This window comes from Lissotriton helveticus, chromosome 3_1 (assembly GCF_964261635.1).
Source record: "Lissotriton helveticus chromosome 3_1, aLisHel1.1, whole genome shotgun sequence".
Taxonomy (NCBI): Eukaryota; Metazoa; Chordata; class Amphibia; order Caudata; family Salamandridae; genus Lissotriton; species Lissotriton helveticus.
In genome coordinates, this window is record NC_136061.1 from 2,069,498,107 (window position 1) to 2,069,519,336 (window position 21,230).

The 21,230-nt window shown below is 41.4% G+C and overlaps 1 protein-coding gene across 1 annotated transcript in view; it reads right to left on the reverse strand.

The window, feature by feature from the left end:
- The window catches only part of RLBP1 (retinaldehyde binding protein 1), a 229,136-nt gene that overhangs the window by 195,779 nt on the left and 12,127 nt on the right, over positions 1–21,230 (reverse strand). The window lies entirely within an intron of this gene.

The window sequence follows — 21,230 nt, forward strand, 5'->3', positions numbered from 1 at the left end:
AAATATGAATTTACCTTGCAGAAATTATGCTAGATTAACCTTTCTCAAATATGCAGTAGCACGATTGTCATAGATTTTTCACAATACTATGAAATCGGGGGTGTTCGAAATAAGTTTACCAAACAAAAGGTTCCAGTGACGGAGTAAGCGAATCATTTGTAGATCCACACCCATAGAGTGCATCATCTGACGTAATTTAGTATGGTTAACACAGCCGAATGCACTAGTAAGGTCCATTAATGCCTGGAATAAAAAGCCTTTCTTAGTTTTTGTGTACTTATTCATGCAGAGTTCCAAGTTTAGGCATTGTTCTAATGTAACAAGGCCCTTCCTAAAAGCGTACTGTAATTTGGAGATAATAGAATGTGCCCAATTTCGTAACTTCTCCAACAGCACCCTTCCCAAACCTTTTACTGAAATGTCGAGCAGGGAGATTGGGTGATAGCATTGAGGGTCACATCTATTCCCCCTTTTGAAAACAGGTAGACTTGTTTCAGACCACGGGGAAGGAATTCCTCCCCTTTTGACAACATTCAACACATGAATTAATAATGTTACCCAGAGTGCACAATTATCTTCAAACAAATCAACTGGAACGCTATCAGTTCCTACTGCTTTACCCAAATGATTCCTGCTCAGTGCTAATTGAATTTCATCCATACTAATATTAATAGTAAATTCGTTCATTGTCAGGGTAATTTCACTCTTGATAGCATCTCCCCTGTTTATATTATTGGGAAAACATTAGGCATTCTACTGATCTTCTGAAACCCCTTGTTACAGAGACGGGTAATTTTTCTCCCTAAGATATTGTGAATTGCATATAGGCCAGAGCATGCTTGAATCTTCTAAAACACTGGCTTTAATCAAATTGTTAAACAACAGTTGATGGACAGAATGCAGAACAATGTCATACATTCACCCCAGTACAGAGATCTGGGCCTAAATCCATCGTTTTTTTGCACTCCACACCACCCCAGTTCAGACATGGCCACATGCAAATCAGCCTTGACCCTGTGCCTCATGGGAACAGTCCAGCCCGAACTGCCAAGCCATGTCTTTCCTGGATCGGAATAAAGCATCCTAGGACCGGTTTCTGGCTATCAGCCGTCTTCAGCCAGGATAGCTTGACTCCAGTAGTGTGGAGAGCATGGGACTCACGTCTGAGCATACCCATCCCACTCGGGGTGACAAATGCAAAACAACAGTTGATGGACAGAATGCAGAACAATGTCATACATTCACCCCAGTACAGGGATCTGGGCCTAAATCCATCGATTTTTTTGCACTCCACACCACCCCAGTTCAGACATGGCCATATGCAAATCAGCCTTGACCCTGTGCCTCATGGGAACAGTCCAGCCCGAACTGCCAAGCCATGTCTTAATCAAATTGTACCATGCCTCTTCCATAATAGTATGGTTACACACTTTTAATGCATGCTTGTAATCTAATCTACGTTGAACTATTGCAGTACAAACTTTAGGGTAGCCTTTCATCGCTTTCTTTCGTTTTGAATATGCCTTCCTACATGTGGGCTCTAACCAACCCTTAAAGCGATTACACTTTAGGATTGTAGGTTTTGTCAGTTTTACATTAAAAGCAGAACAAATAGCATAAAATGACTTTGCTACCTCACTTGGATGAGTCATCGGCTAAACTAATATTAAAGCTTCCCTTATTCTCTGAGATCATATCAGAGAGCTATTCCTTGGGATCAATCCCAGTCCTTTTTAATACAAACCCTGTCTGATCTAGCAGTGCAGAAATTGATTACTATGGGGACATACCTGTTACCAAGGATACCCAAATTCAGCTGTACTTTAACTATATTATGGCGGTCATACATACTAGGATGACCTTAAAGTCTCATGCGAGTGGTATTAAATTCCCTGAAATTAATGTATGGTCGATAGTGCTTGTAGATCCCTGTTCGGTAACAGTTAGCAGGATCATCTTGGAGTGAGGGAAAAATCACTTGAAAACCTCAGATTAATTGTACATAGTAGGGCATTTAGAGCACCTCTGTAAGGTGAATGAGAGAAATGAGTTTGGTCATCTCCCATATCGTCTACAGAGCCACACACTGCCTTTGAGTCGTAAGTGCACAGGTGAACATTAGACTCCCTAGCCCAAACAAGGATTGTGTTATTCTTAATTAGAGCAATATGTTTCATAAAAGCTGAATCTAAGGCATCCAACACATTCATATATATATTTTTTTAAACAATTATTATAATAATTATAAATCAGTACCTGGTGTGGTTCCTAAACAAAGCATATGAAAATGAGGGGTGCCATTAATAAAACACCTTAGTGTTACTGCTAGGAGACTAGAGACTAAGATAACTAGTCCTCTTTTGGCTCATCCAGCTCTGTAAAGCTCAGCAGGTGTAAATTATACGTGTTTTTCCCATTCACATGAAGGGTGTCTAGGGCCCACATCTCCTGAAGGCAAATAACATTCAATCTTGCGATAGCAGCCAGTCAGTCAGGATTAGATTGGTAGATATTCCTACAGCATTCCAAGAAGAATCGGATTGCAGAAATTATTCTTTATACGTCAATCCAGGTCTGTATCTTTAGCTAGTGGGGCAAATCGGTCAAACGTAGGAATCCAAGCTATTGGGTCTGCTGTCACTGATGGTCCTCCTAATGTAGGAAAGCGTACAAAGGACCAAAGCTCTTAGGCTTTTGATTCCAATTACAATAGCAGAACCCCAAGGACAAAAGCTTGATAGGAGACAGAAGGTTAATACTAGCTGAATCTAATAAACAGGCTGTCACCTGACGGCACCTAGAGTTCACTATCACAGGATATTCCTTATGTCGTGGGCCAACCCAAATGGACCTACTGACCATTAGAATATCCATATAATTATAGTTATTAGATATAACTGAGCATCTCTGTTGGATAAAATATCCATATGTATGTACTTTATAGATATGATACTTAGTTCTTGGTTTCACCCACACTATCCCACTTCTCCCTGTAACAAGCTGCTCGGAGCAACAAAGGCTTCCAATCTGTCCTTGCCTGGACAAGCTTCAACAGCTGTTTAGAACAAACTTAGAGGGCACTTTGCTTTTCCTGACTTCCATCTTTGTTTACTCATCAGGATGTTCATTTCTGCGTACACTGTATGTCTGTATTATAATTGGCATGGTGCCGATCTTGCATTTCTCTGTTGCACATGTTTGGCACTTTGTCCTTTTTCAGTTCTGCTGAAGTTGCATTAGTAATTGTATATATGGCCCAAAACCAAGTCATGCAGGGAAGAAGCAGACTGAAAGCACCATTGTGTGCACTTTTTTTCTCCTGGCTGGACTGCAAGCATGGGTACCAACAAATACATTTAATTTTGTTCCTGAGCAAACTGCTGTGTCTGGTGTGTTTCTTTCGTTGCTTCTGGGAGGGTGCATAAGTATTTCCCTAACAGTTTCAACTTTTGGAAACTTTTGTTCTTTAATTGTTCAGTCAATTCCAAAGTAGAGGGGGTTAAGGTGGGAACATCTGTTTAAATTATCCCTAGGGGCATGCGGACAGGGCATGATTCACAGCAGGAACATCTGCAGATTATATGCTTGCATCCATGTTAGCAATCTCCCGAGTAGCAAGATCCTGCATAAAGGAGTGAGACTCTTTGTTTTGGGAATGAGGTCTGGCACTCACTGACAAGGAATTATCATGATTGCTTACAACATGAGGTTGCTCCAGGGCAGATTGAGCACTGGGTATAACATTAAATACCGACAGAGATGCACCTGGTGGGCTTGCGTCAGTAAGCCCGGTGTGAATTTCGTCATTTTATTACACAGGCTTCTGAGCACCACATCAATGGCCCCAAGGCCTTCATACAATGGCTGTTGAGTCTCCTCCGAAAGAGATTTAATTCTCCCACATAGCAAGTCTGGTAAAGCATTTATATCCAACGAGGACAACATTGACACATCCGCTGATGGTTGGGGTAAAGTTTCTTGGGGCTTTCTAGGCCGTACCTCTCCTGACTTTTTCTGCTGCTTTGGATCAGGCTCAGAGTTTTAGGTAGAGGACTAAAGTGGAGAATGGGGACTAATGGGCGCTTTAGAGGAACAAACATCATGGATCTGCACTTCAGTAGTTAGGACATGAGGAGCAGCTGAGGCGGGAAACACAGTCAAATTGATTGGACGGGTATCAGTCGACAAAGACAGATGCCTTTCAGAGATATCTGCTTCTTTTGAAATCACCCCAACAGCACAATTTAGAAATCTCTCAATCGTTGTAGGTCATGTATAAGCCACCCTGGAAGGGTTGTATGATGAAACCACGCATTCAATTTCCAAGCATGCCTTTACCACACCGTCTATTCTAAGCATGTGCCATTACTGCGCCTGCTTTTACATTAAATATTTTCATAATCCATATGCCTTTACCATGCATGCCTTCACCACAAAAAGTTTGAGGTAAAGGCATTGGCGTTGTGAAAATTTTGAAGGTACGTCTTAAATGAAATCTCATAAATCCCAGTGGTCATATTAATCGGTGAGGAGATCAAAGAATATTAATTAAAAGCTGATGGCCATCCTGTCATCAAGTGTGTGTTCACTCACTGACTGTTATTTGCCCAACAGTAGCTAACGGGCATCCTTCAGCACACACAGGAGCAAATCTCCAACTACCAGGAAACACGGTGCGGAGTTTAAGGACTGAGGGTGAAAGCCAGGGCAAAACCCACACGTCAAACTAGGAGTGAAGAGCGGAGTGACGCTGCCCCTGCTCTGCAGCTATCACTCGACTCCGCTGCCTCCTGTGCTGCGGGTGGAGTCACAGAAACCCCTGGGTAAGTGTCAGGGTTGGATTGGGATTGAAAATCGGCCCGGGCACGCCCAAAAAAAATCGGCCCACATTTGCATAATCACTCCTCAAATCACTGCTTTGGCGTAATCATATAAAAAAAACTTTAAGAGGGGGGTAAAAAAAATGCACGTGTTAGTTTACAGTAGTGAAACAAGTTAGGACACTTCTAATCAGGGCACCTGCCCCCACTCAGTATGTGCACACATTAATGGGCAGGCCAGCGCGAGAAAGAAAGTGACACCTCTGCCTGTTGCTAAACGGAGGTAATGATCGCACATCTGCTTCTAGAAAGGCCACTCAGACACCCACTGGAACAATGGAGACAGCGCCCAAATGGCCCCCCCGACTGGTAAATAAAAGAGGCCCAGGGCAGCACTCGGACACCGGCCCATCGGGCATTGCCCGAATGCCCGTGTTACCAATCCAACGCTGGTGTCAGGGAAACTATACCCACCACTGGTTTCAGGTAGAAACTGTTGCTGCTGGTTACTGTTACTGGTATGTTTCCCAGAAAGTGTTCCTGTTTAGCCCTCATTACGAGTATCCCTTTAATGTGATTGGTAATTCCAGTTCCTCTGAAATGCTGTGACCCCATTTTTAAAAAAAGTATCTCATTACTCCTAATCGGTTCTATGACGGAACCAAAACAAAACCAACACTAAACACTAAGACATGAGAGTGGCAACTAAAAAACACCCATAAACACTAAGAAACGAGTGCGGCATTGAAAACCAACCCAAAACACTAAAACACAAGCACAATACCTAAAAACCAACCCTAAAAAGTAAGACATGAGCGCTAAACCTAAAGACCAATACTAAACCCTAAACACTAAGACATGAGCACGGCACAATGCCATTAACATGCATATGCCTTGCTCTTTTTATATGTGGTAAAGGCATGCATGTTACAGCTATTTGCATGGTAATGACCTTGTGGTAACAGTCATGTGTGGTTATGACCGCATTGTAATGCCTCCCCCCCCCGTTCCCCCCCCCGTACCCTCCCCCAGGAAGCTTTCTTCACCATTGAAACCAGGGATCAAAGAAGGGGGACCCAACCCAGCCTGGTCTGGCCACGATGCTTGGGCATGTCCCGGGTGTGTCTAGTACCACAGGAGAAGTCAGACCATTATATGTGCTGTGGACCTGTTGCTCCTACTCCTGCCCCACAACCAGTAGCAGAGAGTTGTGGGGCTTGTGGTCCTTAGACATGTGTGGCCTGTGTTTTGGCGGAAGTAAAGCGCTATAAGCGTTGAGACCATGTTGCTCCTCCTTCTGACCTCACCACCAGCAGCAGTGAGTTGTGTGTCTTGTGGACCTTGGCTGTGCACAACCTGCACTGTGAGAGAAGTCAGAGTGATATAAGTGATTCGGCCGTATTGATCCTCCCCCTGCCCCCACCACCAGCAACGGTGAGTTGTGGGCCTTGTAGTCCATGGCTGTGCGCATCCCAGTCTGTTCAATTTCTTATTAAGTTGGCAAAAATGATAATGCTTTTTGCTTCTCTTTTTTTCTGTAGCGCAGGCATCTTTGTGTGGAGGAGATTGAAGCAAACACTAAGGATCGCCAGACTCATGTGAATGGAATGGAGTGGTGTGGTCCTGGCACTGCTGCATCAGTGGTCCGACCACCCTTTAAGGACTTCAGCTCCATTGCAACCCCGCAGCAACCAGGGAACCGCTGCTCCTTAGCAGTCTCGCAGTGGTGTCAAGGCTGCAATGTGCTTGGCGGTGCCCATATTACGACTTTCCTCACTGCCAGCAGTCTCCTGGAGGTTCTTCCTCCATGTAACTGCTGGCGTTGAGGAGAGAAAGGGGGCCCTGCTCTTGCCCCTGTGCATAGGGGTGCACGAAGGGGGCACATGTTGTGCACCCCTCTATTTCTGCACCCCTAGTCCCTGCACAGGAAGAAATGCAAGACTGTGCATTTCTTCCTGTGCAAGAACGTGCACAGACAGTAACGCTGCAGTGCTGTTTCAGGCTCACAATGAGCCTTTCAAACAGCACCGCCGTGGGACAGCCGCGCTGCCCACCCACCAGACTACAAAAAGTGTGTAATCTGGCGGGTGACGTTGACTCTTGATGGTGTGAGGGCGCGGGGGCAAACCGTCCGCCCTCGCATCGCCAGAAGTCATAATTGGTCCTTTGATGATTTGCAGTTGAACTTCGAGTTGTGGGCAATAACTTTTTTCAAATGTTTGCTGATGAGGGATTTTTTAAACAAGTTAGGGAGTGAGCTTCTATCGGTCGAAATAATCCCTCTTCTAGACACAATTCTACATTTGGTACTAGATGGCCTCGAATCACAAGAGGTCAGATGGGAGGAAAGACTGGAGACACTTGGTATAGGTATTCAGGCCTCTATAGAGGTTGGTATGAAGGTGCTACTAACTGCTAGCTTGGGAACCCAACACTACAAAACTAAGTCAAAGTCAAGTCAAAGTCAAAAGGATTTTTATTTGGTTTGGTACTCAACTGAGGACCACAAATTTGAAAACAATTTACATAGATAATCATAAACATTAATATAATATTAAAAAAGATTTTAAAAATTTGTAGAAATTATAACAAACCCATTCATCAGTCGGTTGTTTACCTAATAATAATAAGTTGTTTACTGTAGTAATTTTATATTTCTGATATATCGGCTCAAGATATCTTGCCCGTGCTTTAACTACGTTTGAGTGAGGACAGACAAATAAAATATGCACAATGTCCTGATCACCTCCTTGACAGAGGTTACAAATCGGGGAATCTCCTGGTGACCATCTGGATGTGAAAGCAGAAACAGGTAGGATGCCTAAGCGCAACATAGTTATGGCCCTTCTTGCTCCATGTGAAAGGCATAACCCCAAATATGGCCGTATTTGCTTATATTCCAATGTCTCAATATAGGATTTATAAGTAGATAACTTACTACAATGCAGAAAATCGAGATCATAACTTAATCTTGGTGTAAAGCATTTCAAAAAAAGTTTCAACTGGGATTTTGACCAGGATAACAGAATATCTTTGGTAAGGTTAGCGATTTGGAATGCCTCAGACATATTCTTAGAAAAGTTAAGTTTTAAAGAGTCTGTTTTAAATGTCTCAGTCTTTAACAAGAATCTCAGTGTTCCTTCCTTTGCATGCAAAATGTTATAGGCCCATCGAATGACATTTGCCACAGCTGTAGCATAGGAGCTTGTTAATGCAAATTCCAGTCTGAGGGCTTGTACAGATGTTGATCTAGAAACCTTTAGTATTTTTTTCAAGATCTTTCCTTCGGTAATGTCCATGAAGGACCATTGTTTTGTTGGTAAATGCTCAGTTGCGTAAGACAAAACCGAGGGTATTTTTACTCTGTACACTTTGAGCAATGAGGAAAAGTGCCTATTTCCAGTGGCAGTATACAATCTAGAGAGTGCCCCGGCATGTATTTCAGATTTTCTCTTTAGATTATTTATTTGTTTTGAGTTTTGTAAGTTCTTTGTGAAAATCCTGCCGAGGTAAGTATATTCATCTACTTCCTCTACTCTAATCCCATCAAGATTCCAGCAGTATTTGACACTTTTTTTCCTGCCAGAAAAGGCTACCACTTTAGTTTTTGTTAGGTTTGGGATTAAAAAATGATCCTTCGAATAAACATTTAAAGAGTCCAGTAAATTTTGGAGACCAAAAGGTGTAAGGTCCAACATAACTATGTCATCTGCGTATAGCAAAGCGTGTATGCTCTGAGAAGCAACCTTTGGCGGCAGACTAGAGCATTGTTGCAGATGGGACGGCAGATCACTCAAATATAGTGAAAATAAAATTGGTGCGAGAAGGCACCCTTGTTTAAGACCATTCAAAGTTTTAATTGGTTTCGTCAGACCTTTTTCACTTCCCATTTGTACCTGGGACCAGGTATTCGTGTGGAGCTTAATTATAATTTGCAATAAATTTTCTGAAATCCCCAGTCTTCTCAATTTTTTCCATAATGTTGGTCTGTCGACGCGATCAAACGCGGTGGAATAGTCAATAAATGCTGCGTACACTGGTTGTGATTTCCGCCCAATGTATTTGTCCAGAATAGTCTGAAGAATTGAGATGTTATCAGTGACTGAGTGATTAGGACGAAAGCCGGCTTGGTACATCGGTATTATTCCCTGCGAGAAGCACCAGTCTTTTAGTCTATCCAGTACCTCCGCAGCGAAAATTTTCCCTGTAGCGTCCATTAACGCAATTTGGCGATAATTACTAGCTATATTTTGACTCCCTTTTTTGTGTATTGGAATTATAGTGCTTCCCTGCCACGACTTTGGTAATCTCCTGGTGCGAAAGATATGATTAAAAAGTGATGTTAACATCTGACTCCATTCTTTTGGATATAGCTGCAAGACTTTAATTGGTATCAGATCAGGGCCTGACGCAGAAGTATTCCTAGCTTTTCTAATATGTGTTTCGATAGAAAATGCTGTACTTTTTTCTATTGATGTTAGTTTGCTTTCCAAGATGATATCAGCAACATTACTGTCTATTTCTATTGAGTTTACTTTGTATAGGTCAGTTAGATATATTTCCCATTCCTGCGGTAGAACTGGTATGGCATGTAATTTCTTTTTAGTTCCAGTTATTTTGGCTATCAGAGACCAGTATTTTCTTTGGTTGTATTTTTTTGCCGCCTCATGAATGTCCACCCAGTTTTTATCCTGCAGCCTTCTTTTTGGGCTATTCTTATCTCTTCTTAATTGGTTTTTTAGTTTATTTATCTCTTGCTGTATAGCAGGTGAGAAGTTTAAGAATTGTCCTCGTATGAGTTTGTTGAGCTTCCTCCTGATTGTGTTTTCATTGGACATCTTGTAGTTTCTCTTTTTGCATTGTTTTATCCTGTTAAGGAGAGATCTTTTAAGATTTGTCATAATACATTCGAAATTTGTTATTTGATCTTCTGAATGCATTTTGGTTAAAAGGTTATTTTGTAAAATCGTTCCATTAATATAATCTAGGGTCCTTGAATTCCAGAAAATTCGCCTCTGCTTATTATTGATTTCAATATTACAATTATGATACATGATTGGATTCGACGAGGAGGATTTTACCGACCATCCAGTGTTTAGACGTAAAAGAGCGTGGTCGCTATCGTCTGTAAGGTTAATGTTCAAGTGATAGAATGTATCCACTAGCTCCATACCACATATTAAATAATCAATAATTGAAAGGGATCCATATCCTCGCCTTGTGAAAGATGCCGGTCTATCACCATCTACGTTACCATTCAAAATTGTCCCATTTATACTTGGCAGTGATGCTAGTAACATTTTCCCTCTTTTGTCAGAAGCTTTCCCTTTTGGGAATATTGGAATAGATAGATCTAGTGTTTCATCTTCGTAGATTTTTGCCCATTTACCAATTTCGGCATTAGAAATTTTTCCATTCACGTCACCCATGATTAGATACGAAGTGTTTGCTCGATCTTCAATTATCTTTGAGATTGCATCTATAGTTTCGACAAAGATGACGTCCTGGGTAGTGCCTGGAGGAATGTACACGTTGAAAAACAGAAAGGCCTTTTTTTGGTCAAGGATATGAGTCTTTAGTATGACCTTGATACATTGAAAGTTGTCGGATTTGGATTCGATGACTTCTTGAGACCATAGGTGTTCCTCGCTCAATAGGATAGCCAGACCACCCTTAGCATGTCCTCTGCTTGTTGCTGTAGCCGGGATATCATAAACATAATAGCCCTTCTGATTGAAGGATTTCATCGCCCATGTTTCCTGCATAGCTAAAACATCAGGGTTGTTTTTCAGTGCTGTATTCATTTTATTGTTGGTTTTTCCGGCTATATTCCACGAGGTAATCTTTAAACCACTGTTAAACAGTACATTGTGGTTGATGCACTAGTTTATTGCTATTTATGGCCTCCGAAACCCAAGCCCAAGATTCTGTTATTTTTCTGACCTCATTTTCTTCTTGATCTTGGCTCCATACTTTCCTTTCTCCATTATTTACCTGAATTTTCAAGGTGTCCTTCCTAGAGCAAATTCGCCCTGAATCAACATGATTAGAGATATTAGTATACCAGCTGTTAATTGGGATATTCATGTTAGTATTTTGGAGACCAGTAGATTTAATTTTGATGTTCTTTGGTGGAAATATTTCTATGACGTCGTAACCACATTTATGTAACGTTTCTTTTTCCCTTATGATGATCCCAGGAACGACAGATGACCAGAAGGCTACTTTCACTATTTTCCGATTTTCTTTTATAGAGAAGGTTACTAGATCTATTTCTTTGCTGGTGATAGTTTGTAAAGAATAGATTTGCTGTAGCAAGTTGATTATCCTTCCTCGGTTTAGTGGTAGATCGTCAATTGGAAAAAGTTCTTCAAACTGTAAATGTTTAGTCACGGTTTGGTCGCTGCCGAGGGACAGCTTCATGTTAGTCTCAGTTGTTTCATTATTTGTTTGATCAGCACTATTTTTTGCTCTGAAAGGAGTATATTCAGGCGCTTTGTGGTTCAATGGCTTTATGGGTGGTATATTTATTATATCATTACGTTCCTCTACCGAAGATTGATTGATTATTACTTTATCAAGAAGACCTTCCTCATTATTTTGGTGGGGGATTACATTTTTGAATCTGATCTTTCTGGATTTCTTTTTGTTAATTCTTCTTAGTGGTTTCCTATTTCTGTTTTTTCCTTTTACTCCTTTGTTACATTTCGTTTGGGAGGACTTATCATCTCCAACTTCGTCTGATACAGGTATAGTGGTGGTTCCTTCTTCTCCTTCATCGGTACCTTTTGTCAAATTGTATTTTTTTGCAACTGAGAAGATCGGATATTCTTTAGCTGCCGATGAAGGCTCCTCTCTGAAAAGTTTCTTTAGGGAATATATTCGGACCTCCTTGGAGTTTTTCTGGATCTTTGTTTTTGATTGATGTACTGATTTTTGAGCAGTTGTTTGAGTACTATTATCACGTTTATTTAGAGATTCAGGAGTTGAAGTATTGGTTGAAGAGGAAGATTTGGGAAACTCCTTTTTTTCCTCTTTTGTCTGTTTGCTATTTATTAATTCAGTAGCTTCTTTTTTCCTCTTTTCCTCTACCAAAAATTTCAAGATACCAATTTGAACATCCAAAGTTTGATCCGAATTTTCTAAAATGTTACCTAAGAAAGAAAGGACCGATTCCAATATTTCCTGTAAAGTATAGAGAGCCTTTGAGATAGGTGTCGCAGTATTAGTTAAATTGATATTATTGGGAAGAAATGTATTCAATGATGTATCCAGGTCTATTTTGAAATCTAGGGATTGTTCCTGAGACTCGGTTTGTAGATTATCTGGATTTAGTTGTATTTCAGAAATATTTTCCATCGGTTTTATATCATTTTGAAAAAGATCCTCGGTGTCCGAGAGGCAACTTATTTGTTTTATAGGTGTTATAGTGATTAGATTTGAAGACTCAAGAATCGATGTTTGAGACTCTTGTGTCGAAAGAAAAATCTGATGATTGGAATCAGAACCTAGAACACTTAAAATTGGAGTAGTCTGTACGTCCAAAAGAGGCAGCTCAGGAGCCTCTTTAGATGGTGATTTTTCCATTTTTGCAGGCAATTCTTGAGCGGGTGACCGAGATTGTTTTTTTGGCGATAAAGCTAAAAAGTAATTACTAATTGCAGGCGTACCAGTTATCTGACCTTGTTTTATTGCTTTAGCTGAGGATTTCCTTACTGCTTCCTCGGTACCCATTCTCTTCATAAATATAGTACGAGATCTTAGTTTTTTGTAAGCCATAGAAAATTCTCTTATTCAGGTATATAGGTATTTAGATGGTAGTTACCGCTATAAAGTAAAATGATATGTTTAGCAGTTCAGGTGGTCGTCAAGCAGGTATATGGAGAGTACCTTTCCACGTTATTGCCGGTTATTACTGGAGCCAAGGACTCTATGGCTACATAAACATATTAATCCAGGTGGAAGATGAAAATGGGGTGGCCCGTCCCGTCCTTGTACGTCCCTGGACGGCCTCAGACGGTCCCGCCCTTGTCCCGGGCTTCTCCCGGCGCCCTCCCGCGCGCTCCCGCGCAGCGGGACACTCAAGTTGAAAATATACTAGCTGAAAAGGAAGGGGAGGAGCCTGCAGGGAGAGCGTCCCAGCTGTTGACGATTGGGAGTTGTGGACGCTCCTGGGACTTGGAGTCCTGCGCCCACAACACGCTCGCAGCCCTGCAGGTCCCAGTACCCAGAGACACAGTTTGGGCAATAGCGCTGACGAGGGGTGACCTCAGACGAAGCGGGACCCGCGCAGCGGGTACCGCGAGCAGTTGATGAAGAGGCAAAGGAAAGCTCACGGGAGCACAGCAAAACCCAGCGTCTGGTCGGCAACAGAACAAAACAGCACAGGAATCCGCCGATGCAGGTGAAAGGGTGGGTTAATACCGCGTTGTCCAGCCAGGGGAGGAGCCTAGAAGGTATTTTCGGTTCTGTCAGTAAGGTAACGGCATGGATGGTACCAGAGTCGTACAAAACTATATTTAATCTGTATTATACACCTGTCAATCTGTTCAGCTAGAGTGAAGGAATGGACAATAAGTGCCCCTGCTGTGGGAAAGCGCCTGCAGATATGGTTCATATGGTCTGTGCTTATGGAAAGTTGCAGGCATTTAAAAAGAGGGGATTGCGGCATTTTGGATGAAGGTATTTCCATAGAGATTCATATTAATTCATCATTATGTTATTTGATATCGATCAGACCTCCTTTGGGGACCTGGAGTAGCTCTGTTCTATCTTCATCTCCATGGCTGCAGCACGCTTCTTATAGCCACAGCATGGAAAAACGTTATACAACTGTAAAGGAAGGGAAGCTAAGAAACAGGGGCCACTGTTCTGGTTACGAATGACAGATTGGATAAAAGGGTTTAGTGACTGGTTAGATCCAGGGTCGTAATTTCCCAGGCTCAACTGACTAAAACAGTAAGTCCTTCTAGGAGGCAACACTACTCAAGTCTGACTATGGAATCTGTTTTTTTTCCGGATGGGGTTTAACAGATTGGAATCATGTGTTTTGCACAATGTAGTTAATTTAAGATCCCTGCTTTGTCTCCTCCCAAAACAAAATGTGACAATGTAATAGGTATTATAAATTTGCATTATAATGTATGGTGGAGAGTGATTTGGGTCCTCATCATCATCAAAATTACTTTATTCAATTAATAGAATAATAATCCATGAATAATCAATTGATGATGTATGGCAAATAACTGATTTGAAGGCCTTGCTATAATGTTAAATCAGTGCTTTTATGTATTTCTGTGATGTGCTTGTTTTTGGCATTGAAAAAAAAGAAAGTAACCAGGCAAAGGTTAGAATTTTTTTTCACGGGGCTTTACTCAGTAAGCATGATTTTTGTGATTCCGTGTAAATCCATTCAGCCATTTTCAAGATATTGTTTAAAGTGGTGCTTGGGTAGGATCTCTAGCGGTTAAAAAATTAGGTATATTTGGGCACTTGATCCTGCTGGAGTCCCACAGTGCTAAACATTAAAAAAATGGGGTCTACTAATTTACTGAGAGATCTTTTTCTCCAATCAGCTATATTAGTACCGCAAGTTTGATTGGGCCTTCTGCGTTCTAATTGGCATTTTAATTGGCTAGCAGCAACCGAGCAGAAAATGTTGTGGCCGCCATTAGAGAACTCAGCGATTTGGTTCCTGTGCCCTGAAAACAATGTAGATATAGGGTATAAGGGGGCTGGATAGGGACACCCTGACACTCACGTACCTGTTAAAGTGAACAAGAGGTCACCCTCAGGGGCCAAAATATATTCAAGTATTTTTTTCATGTCACCGTGGTGGCCCTCCCATGAAGTACTGCTTTACTCCTGTGGGACTCCAGCTCGAGATGCTGCAGAAGCTTCTACCCCATTGGGGGGTTTGGGTACCAGCGGTAAGTAGGTACCATGACAAGATTGGGTTGCCATCCCTGGCAGGAGACCAGGTTGTGCGACCAACTACTGGTGCACACAGAGTTGGATGGATGCAGGTGTTTTGGCATGGGGCCGTGCTGGAGGCCAGGTCCTTCAAACATCCCCCCGGTGTGCATAGACAAAGGGCGTGCATAGTGGTGGGTTGAATTCCTACAGAGGATTGGAGCACAGGACCATCCTAGAGTCAAGACCATGGGGCCGAAGGGCGTGTGCATTGTGAGTATGGAGGCAACTTCAGGGTTAGGTGCAGGACTTCACCGAATGCCAGACCCTGCACCCATACCCCCACGCCCCTTTGTGCATGGCCGAGTGGGGCAGAGGGTCGGTGGCTGCTGTGGGGTTGGGCGCATGGGCAGCCGGAGTGTGGGCTGAATATCTTAAAATACGGTAAAATATAGTGCTGAAATGAAATAAAAATTATGTTTAAAAACCAAATAAACATTGAAATAAACACAGTATAGTTTACTGAGTTAATTACACCTGTTCTCCTGCCAAGCACTCATTTGCTCACATATTACATCAATCAGGACATGTTAAATTACATCACTGATAAAATCTCTCATGACATCTGAAATCCATCATTGATGACTTTACTTATGACACCATGGTCATACAGCATAGAGGTACTGAGAGTGCACATGTGGGTCGATAGCATGGAAATAGTGTAAGCCCTGATAAAAAGTGTGTTGAAAGTTATATGGAACACCAGTTACAAATTGCTAAGGTTTGAGGTTCAAGTATTGCTCTGTTTTAAACAAGGTAAAGGCTTTGTTTTTTTACAGTATATATATAATATATTACTGCTCCAACTTGTACACCTCCTCAGTGCACTCGCAACAGGTGCTCTTATGCGGGCGGTGCACCCACTAAATATCAGCTACCAAACTCCCACTCCTTAGGATGAAAGACCAGAGCACTGACGGGGGTGAGTTCAAGGTTGTTTATTAATGGACTCTCGCTGCAACCAGACCCATTTCGGCAGTTGCCTTTTTCAGTGGTAATCAGGCGCACTGGAAACGGACACATTTTATGTCATTCATTTTTTACTATGACCAATATAGAGAAGGGACAATTTTACATGGGATGGCATCGCCATCTTGAAACATGCAAAGCGCAGTACACGCAGTTGTGTGATGCGAATAATAATCAGTTTTCACATCTTTTCATGCACATTTAAATACTTAACATCCGAATAATGTCAATTATACATTGTAATTATGCCCACAGATGGGCTTGCAGCCCCATATAGTGCCATTGATAAAAATAACACATATATGTCAATCCTCAGAGGCAATATCCTCAAATTTCCTATTGTTCCCGCAAAAATTTATGGTATCAATCTGCACATCATGCCCACAGATGGGCTTAAGGAATGTACATATCAATCTCTGCGTGTACCTTAATACACTGTACAATTTTCCAAAATCCCATTGTTTCATTCAGCCACCAACTGTAAAAACAGTTACAGAGGCTATACCTAAAGGTCTTGCCCTGCATGGGTTCTAATACTTCAAGCTAAAACATGAAATAATTATAGTTTATGATCTCTCAAGTCCCTTCTCACCACAGATTATTAAACCAGAGTTAATCTAAGGTTGCATAATTCATCAGGTGACACTTCTGCCTCTTCCGAAATTTCATGAAGGACAATCGACAACTGAATAGTTATATCATACCTGATGCAAATGCAATTAAAATACGAGAATTCATTATACAGAGAAACATTCGAACCATTTCATAGGAAGTAATCACCTTCCTTATATCCCTATGAGGCAACACCTTTTCTAGTTCCCTAGGTGTGTTGCAAGTTCCTCATTCGTGTTCAAACCTTCCGGTGTTTTTGTTTGGAGATCAATTATATATCTCGATTTCAGCCTTCTCAGACTGGTGACCCTATCTCCTCCCCTTGGATGTAATGGGACATGATATAGGGCAAAAAAGGTTAAAAGATCTCTATTGCTGTTGTGTTTGGCTTTAAAGTGACGAGCCACCAAATAAGACATGTCACAGTTCTTAATTGCCCTGGTGTGTCCCAAGATTCTTATCTTGGTTTGGTGTATTGTGCTCCCAATGTACTTCAGCCCGCAGGGACAATTAAGTAGTACACGGTATACGGAGTGCTGCATGTAATGAATCTTTTTATGGGTTTAGGTTTCTTTACCCACCGGACCTCATATGTTAAGACCCTCTTGCTTCCCACGCACGCTTTGCACTACCCACAGGGGAAACACCCTCGTAACTCGTTCCCAAATGTGACCGGTGCTGCTTTAATAAAGTGACTGGTGGTAAGGGAATTTCTTAAAGTCCTTGCTTTTCTGAAGGTTAGCATTGGTTGTGCTGGAATATCTGTTCCTGTAATAGGATCATCTTTAGTAAAATCCAGTTCTTTGGTAAGATGGTTCTCAATTCCCCTGCCTCATCCGAGAATGTAGTTATCATTCTGAATTTGCAGTTACTCGATCTATCTAAACTTCTCTCTTTTAGCAATTCACTTCTAGGTACAGAATTCACCTTTTTAAGCGCACCACTTAGGGTCTGTTCCCCGTATCCTCGTGCTCTAAATCTCTCCAAACATTCACCAGCAAATGTCTTAAAATCACTCTCCCTAGCATTGTTCCTTTTAATGCACAATAGTTCCCCATAGGGGATACTGTTGATCAATTTAGGTGGGTGACTGCTTGAAGCATGCATTACCAAATTGCCAGAAGTAGTGTTTTGAAATAATTTGGCACATAGTTTCTGTTCCACCACACAAACTTCCAAATCGAAAAAATGCACTGCATTTGAACAAATATCTGCATTGAACTTCAAATTCAAATCATTATTATTCAGCACCTGCACATATTCAATAGCTCTCTCATTTGATCCCCTCCACACCAGGAAGAGATCATCGATATATATCTGTACCACACAACTATCCTGTTGGTCCGGATCTCATTCACATCAGCCCAGGCCACCTGCTCCTCCCACCAGCCCACGGATAAATTTGCGTAGCTGGGGGCGAAGCAGGTACCCATCTCTGTTCCGGATACCTGCCTAAAATGGTGTTCCTGATACAAAAATATATTGCTATTCAGACAGAATCTTAAAAATTGCAACATCATCTCATTGTGCTCACTGAATTTCAGTGGTCTGTTCTTCAAAAAGTACTGCACTGCCTTTAGATCCTCTTGGTGCACTATACATGTGTATAGGCTGGTGACGTCCATTACAATCATAGTGTCACCTTCATGCCACTGTACTTCTCCTATATGTTGGAGAAAGTCCTTGGTGTCTTTGATATAGGACTTCAATTTAATCACAAATTCAGACAAGAAATTATCTACATACAATGACAGGTGTTCCAAAAGGCTACCTTGCAAGGAAACAATCGGTTTTCCCGGTGGCAATATCGCATCCTTATGTATTTTAGGTAAATGGTAAAAACTAGGTGTGACCGGATTTAGACAACTTAAAAACAGAAATTCTTCCATCTCCAAAATACCTTTTTCATGCCATTTCCTTAATAACACATGACAATTTGTGATGCTCAAAAGGTACGCATTTTTACTCACTCTTTCATAATTCACAAGATCAGACAATTGTCGTGGGGCCTCCTTATTATATGCATCATAAGTCTGAAGCACTATGTTCCCGCCCTTATCTTAGGGCTTACAGACAATGGACGTGTTCTTTCTGATGTTTTCAATTGCCTGATATTGTTCTTGAGTAAAATTGCCTTTTTTTGTGCATGTACAGTTCCTTGTTCTAAGTTTTACCAGATCCTTGATCACAGCATCCAAGAACGTATCTAAAATGTCGTTGGGCATCTGCGGCAAAAAGATGCATACCGGCTTAAAAGGGGTTACTATACGTTTTTGTTTTATACTTAGAAACCCAGCGTCTTCACTGTTCTCGCAAGGACTTCCAATTTCATTGCCCAAGTCCTCTAGCACCTGTAATGCCGATAAATCATGTCCGATTAGAATATCAGTTGCTGTGGGTTATTCTCCGGTTCTCTTCTGCTGATTGGTCGCAACTTGAAAAATGTATGTAACTTCTGTTTTCTTTTAAATTCAAATAAATCAATTCTCGTTCTGCGTGTATTCAAGTTTCTTTTGAGGGCAGAATGTGAGGACACATTTCAGTACATCTTCCTCACACTGTGCCAATTTGCGTGGTGTAAAGTTGATGATTGTTGAATTTTCTCCTGTATTTTGCATTATCACCGCTATTGAATTATTTCTTGCTTCTGGTGACAGGAGACGGCAGGTGATCTTCGTCCTTTTGCGCCATTGCCCCCCTCTTCTTGTTGGTCTTCGCGTTGAGATTCTGGAGGTTTCCCTCTGTTGCCTTTCTGCCATGACTGGCAGATGTCACGGAACGCGTCGTGAAAAAGGGATTTGTTGGGCGCCGTGTTTGATTTTCCTCCACTTTCTTCTCCAGACTGTTCAGGATCCGTTACCTCCGACTCTGAGGTATCCTGATGGCCAATTACCTGAGTCACAGGTTTTGTCTGGAGCGCTCTTCGTGGTGTATCAAAATTCTTTGCGAATGTTACCACTCTCCCAATCGCATAATCACACTTGTCGCGTTCAAACTTTTCTTGCTTACGTTGTCTAATTTTGCTTTCATAATTGTTAACATTTGTGTTCTCAATTCATATTGTTTATTATTATTACCCTCCTTCACAATCTCTTCTTCCAATTCGTCAATGGCTTTGCATGCTTTATCCCGATCACTGCAGGCAAACTTTCTTTCATCCTAAGGAGTGGGAGTTTGGTAGCTGATATATATATATATATGTTCATCATTAGTGATTCTGTAGTTATGGTTATGCTTGAAATTCAGCTAAAACGGTAAGTTTTGCTTTGCTTATAACTTTGGAGCCAGAGCAAAAACTGCTAAACAGAGTTGCAATAAATCTAGAAAGACACTAGAACTCAACTCAGAGGACTTGCTTTGCTGGGTTCAACATCAGTCACTTTAAACAAAGAGAGGGGGGCCCTCACGCTCCCAAAGGACTAGGGTTCACACAAAAAAGCTCAAAGAAGTGTCCTCTGGGAAAAATGTTCAAGCCCAACTATTCAGCACTTCACCAATCACCATACTGAACCACAATCATCAAACATCTAAGCATGTGGGTTACTGTTTGGACCAAATGCCGCGACGTGTTAGCACAAAAACCTTGAGTTTGTACATCTAAAAACACAATTTATTACAAATGTTTCACAAAATTAAAAAATATTTCATACACAGTGCTATATATGCAATAGCAAACAGACATGAATCTTTGTCATAAAAGACCATATCCATCTATGCAATTTGTTCAGATGAGCCCTGATGCACTGAAGCCCATCAGCATCTAGAGTAGCATCAGATTGACAGACTTATAGTGAACAGGCGTCAACACTTTTCGATGGTTTATTCTGGTTGGACCATCTTTATCAAGACTATGATTATATACTCTCAATGAATTAAAACATCTGCAATAAAAATACATATAATAAACAAGGAAAGATATTCTAAAAACGTATATACAACTGCATTACATCATAAATTGTTTCATTATTGAAAAGGGAAATAATCTTTTGTGATACCAACACAACACTAAGCCTAATCCCAACAGTAAACCTCCTGATATTATGCATACCAATCAACAATACTTCCCAATCCCAGTCACATGACCACACTCACTCATCGCGATACAAACATACCAAAGTGCTTATATGCAGATCAGAACTTACTTACAGATAAACCACTTTCATTTGTGTAGAGTCTATTTAGAAAATAGCTACGTTCATCTAACATTAGTCGAATAAGTCAAAGGCCAGCAGCCAATTCCTGCAGTGCATGGCTAACCACCATGTTCAGCAGTACTTGGGTTGGGTGAAGAGTTGGAGCTGTGCATAGCATGGGACGAATGCTGAGCTGGGCAGATGACTATGGCCAGGCCCTCTGGCTAAACCCTTGGTGTGCAAGGATGAAGGTAATGAGCAGTGGGGCTGTTCTGGCTGTCCCCAGGTGGTTTGTGCAGGACCTTGCCTTAGGCCATATGCTGCTGCTAATACCCACTTCAAACAGCCGAAGGCCTTGGATAGCAGGGTTTGGCCACTTTTACATTTGGTGTGCAAGAAATGGTTAGCATGGCTTGTGTCTCAGTTCTGAATTGCAGAGCTAACCATAAATGGTGATTTCAGGGGGTTTTGGTTAAGCTGTAGCAATGCTGTACTTTCAAAGTGTTATTTTAAGTGAGTAGCTTTTTTTAACGCACGATTAGGTGAAATAACCAAAGCCAACCATACCTTCACTTTAACTGTGTTTTCTGTGAAGATAGATAAATAGATCGATTGATCAATAGATAGATAGATAGATAGATAGATAGATAGATAGATAGATAGACCCTACATTGAATTATCTGTAGTCATTCTCCCCACAGAGTAGCCCTGCCGATTGAAGCAA